This window comes from Heloderma suspectum, chromosome 1 (genome assembly GCF_057233095.1).
Source record: "Heloderma suspectum isolate Gila_16-S chromosome 1, 16-S_ref, whole genome shotgun sequence".
Lineage (NCBI taxonomy): Eukaryota > Metazoa > Chordata > Lepidosauria > Squamata > Helodermatidae > Heloderma > Heloderma suspectum.
The window spans coordinates 55327501-55344460 of NC_139458.1; the positions used below are offsets into that span (position 1 = coordinate 55327501).

Below are 16960 nucleotides of genomic sequence, written 5' to 3' on the forward strand. Positions count from 1 at the left end.
CTTCAAGCCACAAAATCCTGAATGCAATCCTGCATACCGTGTGTACCCGTACTGAAAACAACACCACTGTCACAAAATGCTCTCACACATTTATTGCCAGGCTGCTTGCTGTTGGTACTATCCCACACCTGAAATTAAGGTGCTTTGACACAGATTTTGTTTGGGGATTCAATGCATGATTTTTGTCCATATTGTTAAGCTGCTTCATAGAATTGAAGCTTAAGCAATTGTTCCTTACAAACTTTACTGTGTGTGTTTTCAAAGTCCCATCACACACACCTAGGTCTGGGTTGTTCAACTCTATCATCAATAGCATCTTACATAAACCATTGTAATATCACTGTACTGCAGGGGTAATAAACCTCTTTCAGCCTGAAGGCTGAACTCCTTTTTGGAGAAGCAATCAGGGAGGGGTCACATTTCAGTGGTGGGTGAGGCTCGAGGCAAAAGTAGTGGGGCCAAAATTATCAAAAATACTGGCATATTTTATCTTAAAGCCCTTACTGCCAGCAATTAAGCCTTAGGAGAAACATTTCAACCTTTTAGAATGGGGGGAAACAGTACAAAAGCTGGAAAACCATCCAACAATCAGTGGTTGGGGGGAACAGGGTGGGGCCGGAGGGATGGGGAGTGGTCTCCTGGGGAATCCGGATGGAGGTCCAGCTCCAGATTTGAATCTGGGCCTGCGGTTCTGCACCCCTGCTGTAATGTCATGTCATGTATGATGACAGTAATTAGAGGTGGTGATGGGCATAGGGTCAAAGAGACTGGCAGCATAGTTCTATGCATGTTTCACTCAGAAGTAGGTTCCACTCTGTTCAATGGAGCTTACTCCCAGGTACGTGTGCATAGGATTGCAGCCTGTTACAAATCAGTAAGTCCCCACTTCAATCATGCCTCTGCCAGAACTTACTAGGAAGCAACAACACTCAGTCACAACCTCCCATGTGTAACAGACCTGCCTTTCACGGTTGTTGTAAAGATGATAACAATATAATGTATCTGAAGCGCTCCCACTGAGAAATACCAGAAGGAACTACATAACCTGATGAAGTATTTTCCTGCTGATGTGCAAACCAAAATCTACATGGTCACACCTCAGGAGCCTCAACCAGGCCTCTTCCATCTGCTATCCAAAATACACAAACCAGGCAACCCTGGACACCCCATTGTTTCTGGCATTCATACTCCCACAGTTGGGTGTCTGACTATATGGACTCCATTCTCAGACCTAATCCCACCAATAGCCCAAGTTTCATATGGAATACCCCTCACCTCATGAGGAAACTACAATCCATTGACAATCTCCCAGAAAACACCATCCTAGCTACCATGGATGCTGAGACCCTTTCCACCAACATCCCCCACAAAAATGGACTACAAACTATCAGAAATATCATCACTGAAGGTGCTAAAGGATATCTAGCCACCAAATTCTGTACTTAACCAAAATTATTTCAGCTTCCATCAAGAACATACCACAAGACCCACACAATCGTGTCTGTTCAAATTTGTCAGACAGAGACACACAACTTAAAAACCTAACTCGGGTATTTCTCAGATTACAATAACCACACAATGAAGTGATTAAACAGATTGACAAGGCCAGACTGATACCCAGAAGAGAAAGCAACAGAACACCACTTGTTGTCACCTACAGTTCCCAGCTAAAACCGCTCAAACTTATCATCAGTGATCTACAGCCCATTCTAAACAATGATACCTTCCTCTCACAGGCCTTGGGTGGTAGGTCTGCACTTGCTTACAGATAGCCTAAAACTGCTACTAAAACTGCTACTAGCACCTAAAACTGCTACTCAGTAGCAACAGTAGACAACATAACATACACACAAGGAACAGACCTACAACAAACAGACGTACAGATATCCCTATATCTATTCTGGAAATACTATTACAGGACCTAATATGTCAGCCATGACATTAGGGGTTCAGTCACTTGCTCATCTTCGAATGTGATACATGGACACATGCCATCTTCTGTCAGCAATGCCCTTCTGCATTCTACATAGGGGAAACAGGCCAGTCTCTACAGAAAAAAATAAATGACACAAATCTGACATCAGAAGTGGCAGTATACAAAAACCAGTGGCAGAACACTTCAGCCAATCCAGGACACTCTGTTACTGACCTTAAAGTTTAGATTGTAGAGCAAAGAAACTTCAAAGGGAGATTAGAGCAGTAGAATTCATGCACAGGTTTAATTCCTTCACCACAGGCTTGAATCAGGAGAACGGATTGTTTATCACACAACATGCGTTACTTGGCTTACCTATTGCCAGGATGTTTGTGTTATAAGCAACAACTGCTCTATGAATGACCACTGTTAATAACTATCAGTATTTTCTGCATTTAATTTCCTTCTGACTTCACTGTTTACAATTCCCCGCCCCCCAACACCACAATATGTACAGTACATAAACCTGAAACTCTCTATAATACTCCATGCATCTGATGAAGTGATGCTTCATCATATGCATGGATAGGCCATGAATGCTTATGCCAGAATATATTTCTTAGTCTTTAAGGTGCCACAAGACTCTTTGTTACTTTTATACAACTACTAAGTCAGGGTAGGCAATGTGGTCCTCATGGGCACCAATGCACCCCAGACATCTTTCCTGTGCTCCAAGTCCTCTGACACTCCCACATGTTTTTCAAAAAAAGATTAACACATTTTCTTACCAGTTGTGAGTTCAACAGAGTTGTTTAGTGTGTTGGGGCTCAGACCTCACCTCTTCCTATTACTCAGTTATAGGCCTTTGGGGCAGGTTACTTGTCCTTTGTGACTAGCCTTGCCTCCCATGGCAGCCATTTTGTGGTGGTGCCCAGGGCAGTTTGTCAAATTGCCAAATATGCCCATAGGTGCAAAATGCTTGCCTACCCCTGTGCTAAGTATTATTCTCTAGCTTAGCTTTCCTGATTTTGCTTGTGTGGATTTGAGCATTAAAAATAACATAGAATTGTAAATGCAACATATTCTTTGTTAATTGTTTTCCAGTGTTTTGAATATAAAATACTTACTAAAATGCCACCATGATGCTGAATTTAGTATCACCTAGTGATGTTGAACTGACAGTTTCAACAAGAATAAATATAGTCATTAGCCCACTCTTTCACTTCAAACCTATGCTAACATACCATGCCTCATTCTCATGCTACCTTTCACATCCAAAAGAAGCCGCTGTGTATCAGGTCAGACTGTTTGTCCAGCTAGGCCAAATTTGTCTCCTCTGACTGGAAGCGGCTCTCAGGCAGAAGTCTTTTCCATCCTCTGCTACTTGATCTACCTAACTGGAGATGTCAGAGATTGAACCTGGGACCTCCTGCATGCAAAACATGTGTTCAACCACTGAGCTTTGGTCTCAGGAGGATAACAGTGCTTCAAATTTCCCACTTCAAATTTGTGTTGGTAACTTCTATTCATATGGGAATGAAGCCTAATAACAGGGAAAAATCCAGGATGAAAATACAGTGGCATCATCAGAAGAGGATTCTGAGTCTTAAGGTGGAAATCAGGTGGTAAAGTCCTGATGACTGTACCACTTCAGATTGCAGGTGCAGACTGTATTATCTGAATTCTTCCCATGTAAAAGCACTCCTTGTAAGCAGAAGCAAGCATAACAGGAAGAAGGCTGGGGCCAGAGCCTTCCTCTCCAGTGTCATCATCATCTTCTCCTCCTTCTTATGTGGGGGAATATTAAAAAATGTGACACACACTCCTGAAGTCACCTCAGAATTCTATCACCTCAGGATTCTACCACCTCATTCTGCTGTATGTATAGATCTGACTTCTCCTTGCCAAAGTGCTTGCAGTGCCAAAGTTCTTGCACCACCACCACACATGTTTCTTCATCTTTCTCAACACCGCTGCAAATAAAATTAAATTAATAGTAACCATGCAGTAGCTGCTTAAAGCCTGAACCTGGAAGCTAAATAGTGAAGTGTGACATGGCAGGGTGCAGCTGGAGGCAATCTTTCCCTCAGGCTTGTTAAAATATCTGGTAATCTGAGGTATATTGCCTCTGAGCAGGGAGGTTCCACTTAAATATGATGGCTGGTATCTGTTGATATATTTATCCTCCATGAATTTAAAGCCATCTAAGCTAGAGCCCACTGAAGTACTCAAGACAGGACTTTGAGGAAGAGGTCCAGGGGCTCACTGAGCAGAATTAGCAGAAGGAGACCCAAATGTAGCACGTTTAGTAAATCCGTGAAGTAATACACGTTATCATCTAAAGAGGGGTGGGGAAAGGGTTGTTTGAAGTAGGTGAATCAATATACTAAAGATCCCACCAGTAAGATCATTAAGTCCAGAGCTGCCCCACCCTCTCCAGTAAGACCATTACACTGAGAATCTAAAATTTACCGCCTGTGCTGGAGGCCATTACCAGCCCTTGTCAACTGTGTGTACTACTTTCTTTTGTCAGTCCTGAATCTACTGGCAATCAGTTTCATTGACGGACCCTAAATTCTAGCATCATGAGAGGTGGGGCGGAGGATTAATCTCTGTGTCATCTCTCCACATATATCATGTGCTGATAGCCAGGGAGCAGACCTCAGGAACACCTCTCTGCATGCCCATTCTAGTTGTACCTAATGAACAAAGGGCATGAGGAAGCTTTCGTACCATAGATATCATGATGGGATATAAATTTGGGACTGAAACCACCTTCATGAATGGAGGAGTATGACCTGTTAATTCTTCTGGATCTCTCAGTGGCTTCCATCAGCTATGATAAGCTTTGGGATTGTCTAGGGCTGGGTGGTTCAAGAAGACGGTGCTGAGGAGGATTAGTGTGCCATCCCCTTTGACCTTGTGGCTGCTAGAGGGTTCTGTCTTATCTCTCATGCCTTTTAACCATCTAAATGAAATGGGTAGGCCCGCCAGACTGTCTGGAGAATTGGGCTGAAACGTAATCAGTATGCTTATGACAGTCAGCTCTTATCTCTCAAGTTCATCTGCTCTCAAAGAGTTGGTTGTGAACCAGTGTCTAGGGCCAGGGACAGACTGGATGTAGGCAAAAATACTGAATGTTAATCCAGACAAAACAGAGAGTAAGACCTGGCTATGAACAGTCAGGCCCTTTTTACTGCTACATGTGATTATTGCTATATGTTCTGTGTGGGTTTACCCTTGGAATGTGCTGGGAAGTTTCAACTAGTTCAAAATGACACACTACCAGGGTACTGTGTGGGAAGAGGCACTTTGATTGTATCAGCCCACTACTGCTTCAGTTGCACTGGCTACCTGTTTGCTTCTAGACTCCATTTAAAGTGCTGCTCTTAACCTGGATGACTCAAATGGTCTGGGTCCAGGATATCTTAGTGACTGACTCCCTCCTTATGAGTCTGCTCTGGCACTCAGCTCAATAAATCATACATGGCCTATCCCTCCCCCTGCCATATGAAACTCAGGTGGAGAAGCACGGCAGGGCCTTTTGACTGTAGCACCAGACAAGCCTTCCTCAACCTGGTGCCCTCTATATGTGTTGGACTACAGCTCACATCATACACAGGTTCCCCGTGATGGTTAGTGATGACGGGAATTATACCCCAACACATTTGAGGGGCCAGGTTGGACAAGGTTGGCCTAGACAGTGGAATGCCCTCTCCAGGGAGGTCTGTTTGGCTACCATTTGGTGAGCATCTTCAACAACTTCCCCAACATGTCACCCTCCAGACGTGTCAGACTGCAATTCCCATAACTCCCAGCCAGGCACTGGCCATGTTATGGGAGTTGCACTCCAACACATTTGGAAGGCGCCAGGTTGGGGAAGGCTGATCTAAAACACAGCTTTTAAAGAAAGCTTTTGGTCTGAATTAATTTTATTTACTATACATTTTCTTTTGGCTGTTCTAAACTTTCCCTTGGGCTGTTTTATATTGTTAATATTTTTTAAATCAATTGCTTTCAAATTCTGTACTATAAGCCAACTTTCGGGACTTAGCAAAATAGTGGGATATGGATGTTTTAATAAATAATTTAATAACATTTATCAAATAAATAAGGTCAAATATCAAATAAATAAGCAAGATGATGGTTTCTGAGATACGTAGTTTATAAAGCATTTATGGGAGCAGTAGTTTGAAGACTGAGTGGGCACAGTGGGTATGGTTTTGATTTGTTGCCAATCACTATGCAAATGCAATATAAATACAACTCTGCACTAAGGCCAGCCAGGCAAGTGGGCTTCACAGCTGACAGAGTTAATAACCCAGAGCGAGCACACACCAAATTGACTGTTGCAATATTTTAAGGAAGGAATTTTGAGTGAAACACAAAAGCGAGACACTGTCAAATAATTTAGTGAAGTGCTGCGATGTATTTCTGCACAAAGCAAGAGTGACTTTTTAATATTCACTAATTCCCAAACAAATAATAATGATCAAGAAATATTAAAATAAGCATTTTATTAGTTTCATTTCATTTCTTAATTACTCAAATTCAGTTTACCAAATTATTGCAGTGTGAAACGCTTAGAGGCAATGCTTACCATTAACAGGATTATTTACATGTAATCCCTCCCTCCCAAGGGGTATGAATGAACCGATCATTTGTGAATCCTGATTTATGCTCTGTAACAATACCAGATGAATGAAATGTAATTGTTGGTGGAAGAGTAATACAGTATGAAGCTATGACTGAGTAGTAAAATGAAACAGACTCTGGAACTTTGGGTGAGAAGGTTTTTTTTTAAAGCATGTAAACCTAAGCAGAACTGCTTGCTAGAACTGTTTGTTTTATGATCATATTTGCAATTGAAATATCCTTAAAATACAACCTTGGAGAGTGTTTGGTTTAAAATGTAACCCCTCATTTACTTACATTGAAGACCATTTTTAGATGGTCTTTTACTTTGATGATTATTGGGTTGATTAACCAGCTTTTTCTTTCTTACACTTCCTGCCAAATTGGTACCAGACAGCACAAAGGCAAGTTGCTAAGCTAAAAGCAAAGCCTATGATATATGGAGTGCACCGCCATATTAGGGATTTTGTGAAACAACATTCCACTCTGAATTAATTAATACGGCATTTATATGCCTTTTATATCCTTCCAAGCAAATGGATGTGGATTTGCCCTAAGTTGTCTTTCCTTTTTATACAATCCACTACTTTGATTTGTTAAAATGGATGTAACTCTTTTAAGAGATTAGATGTAACTCTATAAATCTGTGAAAAAGGTATCAGGGTGTAGTGTACAAACAAGTGGGAGAATGTAAGGTAGACAAAGGAATATGACGGAGAAAGTAAGCTTCTCTGTATGGTATGTAATTTTTATCTTTTCTGTTGTTCAAGGTGGTCCCTTATTTCTCCAAGCCATTTGTTTTGATCACTTTTTGGTTGATTTGGTGAAAGATACGCTATGGTGATGCTATTCTATTGACCAGCACCCCAAGATCCATGTCAACATAATACAAAAAATACATTGGTGTAGCTTAGGGATGATGTGATGTGGCTGCAAAAAAGGCAAATGCTATTTTGGGCTTCATTAACAGAAGCATAGCTTCCAAATCCCGGGAAGTACTAGTTCCCCTCTACTCAGCACTGGTTAGGCCTCATCTGGAGTACTGTGTCCAGTTCTGGGCACCACACTTGAAGAAGGATGCAGACAAGATGGAGAGGGTTCAGAGGAGGGCAACAAAGAATATCAGGGGACTGGAAACAAAGCCCTATGAAGAGATACTGAAAGAACTGGGCATGTTTCGCCTTGAGAAGAGAAGACTGAGGGGAGATATGATAGCGCTCTTCAAGTCCTTGAAAGGTTGTCACAGAGAGGAAGGCCAGGATCTCTTCTCGATCATCCCAGAGTGCAGGACACGGAATAATGGGCTCAAGTGACAGGAAGCCAGATTCCGGCTGAACATCAGAAAAAACTTCCTGACTGTTAGAGCGATATGACAATGGAACCAATTACCTAGGGAGGTGGTGGGCTCTCCCACACTGGAGGCATTCAAGACGAGGCTGGACAGCCATCTGTCAGGGATGCGCTGACTTGGATTCCTGCATTGAGTGGGGGGTTGGACTCGATGGCCTTGTAGGCCCCTTCCAACCCTACTATTCTATGATTCTGTGATTCTATAACTACATGTGATGGTTAATGCGTTGCTTGCAGCAATGTCCTGGTTAAAAAAGCCTAAAACAACACATGGATTGGGACCACAGTACATTAAAAGGGGAGATTTTCCCTGTCCTCCACCATGATAAAAAAGATCCACCCCATGCTGAAAATAGCATTGGGGAAAAAACTCCCAATGGTGCAAAGCACTATTTGCAGTGTAGGGAAGGGACGATTTTGTTCAGGATCACAGTGGGGGATAGAAAGGTTAAACCTCCCCTCCCCGTGTGCCTAGTCCCAGTCCAGATCAGGCTCCCTCATGCTCAGATTTAGTTTTTTTTAAAAAAACCTGGCCTGATGTTGTTTCAAACAACACATTTAACATCATATTGACCTAGGAGATCCCATTTCTTGTGCAAAAACATACAATTGGAGGCTGATGCATATATTTGCTGAGATGAAGCACTGTGACTGATTCTGTAATTGCTTTGACCATTTAGAGTGGCAGATGGTGCTGTGGTGGGAAGAGCGATGACATGGCATAGTCCTCCCACAAGACTGTACCAGCTCAGAATTCATTTGAGGGAAGGGTCATGCGTATGGAAGTATCTAATATCAAAATTATATCCCATATGCAAAACGTACATACCAGGAAGAAGGCTAAGCTAGAAGTGGGTAAAAGTTAGAATTAGAAGCACTTTCATACAGTGGCTGTATTACATCAGTTACTGGGTGCTGAATCAGCTGTTAGTGTGAGGAGAAAAGTGGGAAATTATTTTTTTTCTGATGTGGAATAAATGACTAGACATGCTGGTGACACTGCATGGACTCTGGAGCCTCAAGAAGAATGTCCAGTCTAATTCCACACCCATGGTAGGAGGCGAAGCGAAATGGCATATTGAAAGGCAGCCAATCATTTATTTACTTAATAGTAGATAGATTTTAAAAAATCAAATGAGCGACAGGCCGGACTATTTTTAATCCCATACAGAAATATTGCCATTGCCGATTACTTCACAATAGCAACATATGCAGTATCTATTGCTAGATCTGGAGTCAGTGATGTAAAAATTGGTGGGTAGTGGGAGGCAAAAAACAGAGGGATAATTCTATATCACACTGCAAGTCAATAAAGTTGATGGGTATTTTCCAATTTAATTCACAAATTCAAAGATGCATCTAGATTCTGAATTAAGATTAAATTAGGAAATCTATAATGAAAGGGCAAAAATTAGAAAAGTATTACTTAATTGTATCAATCCACAGAAATACCGTTATGTAAAGAATTCATACGTAATCCATTGCTGTACAATGAATCTCATCTAGTCTTTCTACAAAAAGATAACAGGTAACAGTGGAGAACATGACGTGGCAGATGACAGCATTATATTGGTATTTGTTGACTAATGTATATGCTTCTCTGGAGTTACAGATATTTTAATACCATCTTTTTAACTTCTTAGTCATGGCACAGCTTGACTGAATATTGATTGTTTAAACAGAACTTTTATGTTCTCTGGATTCATGAAGCACTTCTGTCGGGTTTGAGGGCAAGCCAATTCCCAAGTCACAGCAGGATCAGAGCTGTGAAGGAGGAGGTGGAGGGATCCTAGGCGGAGGTTGCCAACAGTGCAATCAAAATAAATACTGAGAAAGAACTTGAGCAGTAGGTCAAATTTGGGTAAGCAGTCTGTAGGGATTGAGGCCCAAATAGAGGAGAGGCAGACAGCACTGTACTCAACCCACACAGAAATAAGTTGTTCAGACTGAAGAGCAAGAGCAGACCCTAAGAGTTTAGAATGGACATTACTATATCACTGGTTCCAACATTTGAACTGGGGGGGGGCAGTCAGGGAGGGGCTTTACAAAATCCACAATCCCCATCCCTGAATCCTCTTAATTTTAGCCAAATCATGCCTGCCCCATAGCCTTGAAAAAACAGTAGCTAAGGAGGTCAGCACAAAAGGCAGAGAGACCAGGCCACCTTTGCTGCCGCACCCTGTAATACAAGCACTAACTGGTTCCTTCATTATTTGACTGACTGCTGAAGTTGACTCACTGGGTGAGTTCTCACATCGTGCTAAGCTGCCCTGAGAATGAGCCGCCATGGGTTGGTTTGCTAATCTGACAGATTATCAGGTGCTCTGCAGCTTTCCATGGCTTGTTTCTCCCCTCAGTCTCCCTCAGGCCTCCCACTGGCTCCCAGCATTGTATCCCAGGTACCTTTACAGCAGAACTGCTTGTTTTTGCTGGGGTTGGTAGTTATTGAAGGAACACCCTCCCCCCCACATCATATTGCCAAATAGAATTAATTTTCTGAGCCCTTTTGAACATCGTAACCCATTCACAAACTTTTTTTTTTATGTAATTGAGGTCTTGTGCAAGTTCACAAGAGCTCAAGACAGCCGGTCCACTATTTAGCCCAACATAGATGTATCCCCCTCTTCTGAATGTCCTTGTCAATTTCATCCTCCACTTCACACTTGCACTGTTAGCGAACACCCCCTTTTAAAAAAAAAATAAGGCTGCTTCAGGCACTACCAATTACACCCACCCCAAAAGCTCCTTCTCCTGCAGCTGCCAGCTGCTTTCAGCTCCCGCCGACCCTGGTGTTTAGGTTACATGGGTTACAGAGCAAGGTGTGAGGGGGACTGGCAATGATACGCACATTTCAAGGTAAAGATGTGCCAATTTCAAGGAAGGGAAGTGGGAGGATTGATAAATATACATACATTTCAAGGCTGAGCTGTGAGTGGGATTAGTAAATATACGCACATTTCATGGCAGAGCAGTAAAGCAGACTGAGAAGTTATATAACATTCATAGCCACAAACTTGCACACGTGCACAGTTGCACAGGACACCAAAAAAAGATTACAAATTTCAGGACATTCTCCGGTGTCCTTCCTTTATTGTTAGGAGCATGGGGCAGAGGGCGCTGAGAAGGGAGGAGGGAAGATGGCAGTGGCACGAGCGCTTTTGCTGCTATGCTTTCACTGCTCTTGCTGGGCACCTCTCTAGCCGCTCGTAACAACCCACAATGAAGTCACCCTGCTGAGTTCGGATGACACAACAAGGGTGGCTCGTTCGTGAAAAACAAGCTACCCTGCGGAAACAACGCCAGGTTCGGATGTCAAGACAATCCACCATAGGTGAGTTGTCGTATTATGCAAACTAGGTCAATGTGTCTGAAATTCCACCTTCCAGCTAACTGGTTTGGTGGCACCCAAAGGTGACAGACGGTTTGATGTACCTGCCGCTCCCTCTTCTAACCAGCTGATCAGTGGTACAGGGAATATGGAGCTGAGGGTTGGTTGCCAAGACTCTGCTTTGAGACTCACAGAACCCTGTCTATCATTGCAAATCAAGATAAATATAGGTCAAGTTTAAAGTTGGATGCATAATTAGAAATAACGAAATAAAAAGAGTAAAAAACATAATCCAATAGCTGAAGTTACAAAATATCCATAAGACATTCTTAAGACCATAAGAATGAAAATGCAGACCAATTAAACACTAAACTCATTTAAAAAGAACTGTCTTCAGAGTCTTTTGAAAAGTTGGGAAAGAGGGAGCCAAAAAGGCCATCCAGGGAAAGGAGCTCCAGAGCTTAGGCCTGTCCCACATTCGCACCAACTTCTGACAGAGGTGGGACATGGAGAAGAACTTCCCCCAGAGGATCTCAGCGGGTGAACAGGATCATGTGGGAGAAAGCAGTCCATTAAATTATCTGGGCCCAAGCTATTTCGGGTTGTAAAGGGATCATCAGCATTTTGAGCAGGGCATGGAAACATATCAGGACCAAGGGATATTGAACAAAATCAGAGCAACTAACCCATGATGAAATTCTGTACCAGCTGCAGTTTCCAATAGGGATGTGCGAAGGTCACTTACCTTTTCGAAGGGGGTGATTCGAGGTGGGGGGGAGGTGCGGAGCACCTCCCCCAAAAATCCTAACCCGGGGCTGGCCGGCTCCGCTCTGTGGCAACTCCGCAGAGCCGCTGGCTGGGTGCATAAATATATGCGTAAACACGTTGGCGCTCGGCCCCCCGAAGTTTCGGGGAGAAATTCTCCGCCAACCCTACTCTGACATCCCTAGTTTCCAAGCATTCTTCAAAAGCAGCCCCTCGTAAAGCACACTGCAATAATCTAAACTGGATGTCATGACAGTATGTGATGTTGTGATCAGAGCTGTCTTTTTCAGGAAAGGCCACAGCTGGTGCACCAGCTGACCCTGGGCAAATGTAGACATGGCTACAGCAGCAACCTGGCCCTGCAAGATTGATGCTGGGTGCAGACATACATCCAGAGTGTGAACCTGTTGTTCAGTAGAGGAACCTGGTCACCCAGCCACTCTGGGCGATGTACAACATACAATAAAACAGTTTAAAACAATAAAATTCTACAATAAAAACATTTCCTAAAATACCCTAACCCACCCCAAATGCCTGCCTGAACAACCACGTTTTTAATGCACAACGGAAGCTCATTAAAGAGGGGGCATGATGGAGTTCCCTAGGGAGGGAGTTCCACAGAGTGGGGGCCACCACAGAAAAGGCCCTCTCCCTCGTCCCCACCAGTCTAGCTGTCCTGGCTGATGGGACAGAGAGAAGGCCATCCGAGGCTGATCTTGTTAAGCGGTCTGTCTGGTGCTGCTGGTGGCGCTCCTTAAGATAGGCTGGGCCGGAACCATATAGGGTTTTAAAGGTCAAAACCAACACCTTGAATTTCGCCCGGAAAACAACTGGTAACCAGTGCAACTCCTTCAGCACTGGAGTGATGTGATCTCACCGGCGGCTGCCTTTAATCAGGCGAGCCACCGCGTTCTGTACCAGCTGCAGCTTCCGAACCGTCTTCAAGGGTAATTCCAAGTAGAGCGCATTACAGTAGTCTAAACGAGAGGAGACCAGGGCATGTACTACCAATGGGAGCAGATGGTTGGGAAGGAAGGGGCGCAGCCGCCGTATCAGATGGAGTTGATACAGCGCTGTCTGGCTCACAGCTGACACCTGAGCCTCCATGGACAGCTGGGAGTCCAAAATGACCCCCAGGCTGCGGACCTGGTCTTTCAAGGGTAGCCGTACCCCATTCAACACCAGGTCAACATCCCCTAGCCTCCTCTTGTCTCCCACCAAAAGTACCTCGGTCTTGTCAGGGTTCAGCTTCCCTACCCCCTCCAGCCGTTATTTTCAGTTTTTAAAGATTAATGCAACCGCAAGTGACACAGTTTTAACATCATGTGTAGTGTGGCCCTAAACTGGTCCTTCATCTGAGCAAAAGAAAAGCAATTTAGGCACCATGCAGCAATGACATCCGGCAACCAGAGAAGTGGGACTGGGGTAGGGATGGTGGAGAATTCTGCCACAGATCTCAGTGAGGCCGAATGCCAGTGCATTAGGCCTCCTGAAATCCGTGGTGGAACGAAGCCCCCTGCCCCACCACCCCACGAAAGGCGCGTGAAATGGAGCACCTACCTGGTGCTGTTTGTGCTGCTTTGTGAATGGCGGCCGCATCTGCAGCCACCATTCGCTTTTCCATTTTTCCCATGATAAGCTACGTAAATACTTATGTAGCCTATCATGGCTAATGCAGGGACGCCATTTGCGTCCTTGCAGAGGCCGTGATAGGCTACGTAAATATTTACGTAGCTTATCACGACAAAAAAGAGAATAAAAATGGCTAAAAATATTTACATAGCCTATCACAGCAAAAAAAAGGGACGCAAATGGCAGCGGCCACGGTGGCCACCTTTTGCGTCCCTGCGCAGCCCAGCAGTGGCTGGATGTTGCTGCGGGCGGCCCTGGCTGGCAGGTCTGCGGAGTTGCTGCAGAGCGGAGCCGGCGGGCGAGGATTTCGGGGGGGGACGGAGCGCCTCCCCCCCACCGCAGATGTCACAAAATGAAACAGGTAAGTCGTTTCGTACATCCCTAGCACTGGGGGTGAGACAGTCAAATACCAGAAAGAAGCTAAACGAATCAACAACTTCTGTGAGTTATTAATTATAAGCCAAACGAGTTGCCACATGAATACTAAGACTCTTACCTGTTTAAGGATGTTTTTCTTATCATGTATCACACTCTCTAATAATAACTGGAAGCTATTTATTGAACGCAGGTACGAGTTTGGCCCTTGTTTCAATTGTGTAAACTCCGAGCTTTCAAACAGCATAGGAACCAAATGCCTTGAAATGCAGCCACACCGTTATGTTTGTTTGGAAACAGGTTATAGATAATGAGATATGGGAAACTGACACATGATCCAGCGAGCCTGCATGGTGCTTACAGTCACATACTTTTTGCTGCTATCACAGTTTTAAATTAAATTATTAAGCATCAAATCTCAGATTAATTGACTTCAGATCTGGGATTTGAATTTGTCAAGCTGAGCAGACATTGCTTGATTTCATATCACACTTATCCCAATTATAAATCATCACCCTGCTGCCAGCAAATCACTGCAGTCCACTTTCAGCAGTGTGAAATACACTCGTCTTGCCATAACTCTTGTCTCGTTCTGCAATCAGAATGGACATTTGGAAAAGGAAATATCTGTTAGCATATGTTGCAATGTGACTCTCTTACTAGGAGAAATAAACCTACTAGAGAAATACACTTTTCTGCTTTTATTTTACACCTTAATTCTCATTTTAAAATAATAGTGATAGTAATAGTAATGGTAATGGTAACAGTAGTAGTAGAAATAATAATAATAATAATAATAATAATAATAATAATAATAATAATAATAATAAAATGGCTCTGTGAATTATGTGCTGAGAGAGTTGAAAATGTTGTTGATGGAAGCTGTGCATTTGGAAGGCAGATGAAGTTCTATGGTCATCATATCTGGGACACCTTGGGCACAGGTTATGAAGGATAGATGAAGGGATGGAGCGCACCAGTCACCAGGAGATAGGGTCAGTACATTCAGTTGCTCTACTTCTGTAGCACAAGGATACTGCTGTTCATTGCAAACTTTGTTTTTAAAGAAGTCAACAATACCCTAATGTATTCATGGATCAGGCCAACAGCTCATCATCTGGGAGAAACGTTCCTGGACCGCACCATTTCAAAATGTGCACTGGGGAATTGTATGACTGAGTGCTCTGTGATCCATCAATCTATCTATCTATCTATCTATCTATCTATCTATCTATCTATCTATCTATCTATCAAAACTCTGCAACACTGAGCACTAGCAATGCGATCTTCCTCCATGCGGGCACAGTGCCCACACAGCACATTGCCAGGACATGGAGTAACTCCATAGGCTCAAGAGATCTTTATTTCAGAATCCCCTGCTTTGGTGGGCACACAGGCATTACAATAGACCATTAAGAGGGACAAGAGATCTATGTGCATCTCCCACATCCCCATCCTGCCCTCCCCTCCACTTGGTCAAATTACACAAGACTTGGAACCCTCATAACTTGAGAGCTTCATGGGGACAAGGAAGTGAGCATAGACCTCCCTTTCCTGAGACTGCCATGATGTCTACAGCCTGGGTATGAGCCTGAGGGGAGAGGTGAGAAACAGGGCTGTGATCGGGCACTGCACATGTGCAGGAAAAAAATGCACTAAATGGCAGGGAGAAGGATTCTAGAGAAAGCCTCTTAGACTTGGAAATGACCTCAAGGGCATCTAGTTCAGCCCCCTGCCACGCCAGTGCAGGAAATCCTCTACTACAACATCCCTGATAGGTGGCCATCCAGCCTTTGCTTAAAAGCTCTAGCAAAGAAAGTCTAAGACAGTCTGTTCCATGGTCAAACAGTTCATACCATCAGGACATTCTTCCTGTTGTTTAACCAAAATTCCCTTTTTTATAATTTTGGAGCAACAGAAAACAAATTTGATCCACCATCTATATGACAGCCCTTCAAATATTTAAAGATGGCTATCATATTGCCTCTTAATTCTCTCATCTCCAAGCTAGACATACCCAACACCTTCAACCTTTCCTCACAGGATTTGGTCTCCAGGCCCCTCATCATCTAGGTCACCTTCTTTTTACCCAAGTGTTTTTCAGTTTTGACTGCCAATACCATACTGTCCTTATACAAATCTATGGTGCAAACACATTTGGAACACTCTGTACAGTTCTGGTCAGTGTACCTAAACAATGATGATACAGTAGAGCTGAAAAAGGCACAGAGAAAAGACACAACTAAAATGGTCAAGGGGCTGGACCAACTCCCCTATAAAGAAAGGTTACAACAGCTGGAACTGTTTAGCTTAGAGCCTTAGACAAAAGGTGAGCATGGGAAGACATGACAGAGATGTACAAAAAAATTAATGCATGGTGTGAAGAAAGTAGATAGGGATTTTCTCCCTCTCTCATAATACTAGAATCCCATGTAGATGAATGGTGGGTGATTCAGGACATATAAAAGATGTATTTCTTCGCACAGTACTGGGAGAGGTTGTCCAGGGGGATGGAGTGTCATCAATATGCAGTTGGAACTGAACTAGGGATGGCAGAGAATTTTGCCATGGACTCCAATGAGGCCAAATTCTCCGGAGTCTGTGGCGGAACGTTCCCACTCACCTCTGCCTCCTGCCGGATCATCGCGGAGCCGAATCCTCCTCACCGGCAGCTCCATTCCACAAGCCATGGTCAGCACTGCCATCCGTATCGCTGCTGCTGAGAAAGTGGGAGTGATCCGGACGCAAATGGCATCCACTTCGCCATTTGCGTCCTTGTTTCTTCTTGCGATAGGCTACGCGTCTGTATTTACGTAGCTATTTATGTAGCCTATTGCGTGAAAAAACTGGGACATTTTTTCATGCGATAGGCTACATAAATAGCTACGTAAATGCAGGCGTGTAGCCTATCGCAAGAAGAAACAGGGACGCAAATGGCGTAGCAGACGCCATTTGGGTCC

The 16960-nt window shown here is 43.7% G+C and overlaps 1 protein-coding gene across 2 annotated transcripts in view; it reads right to left on the reverse strand.

The window, feature by feature from the left end:
* NPAS3 (neuronal PAS domain protein 3) overlaps positions 1 to 16960 on the reverse strand; it is a 1104842-nt gene that overhangs the window by 153686 nt on the left and 934196 nt on the right. The gene's annotated exons all lie outside the window — the stretch shown is intronic.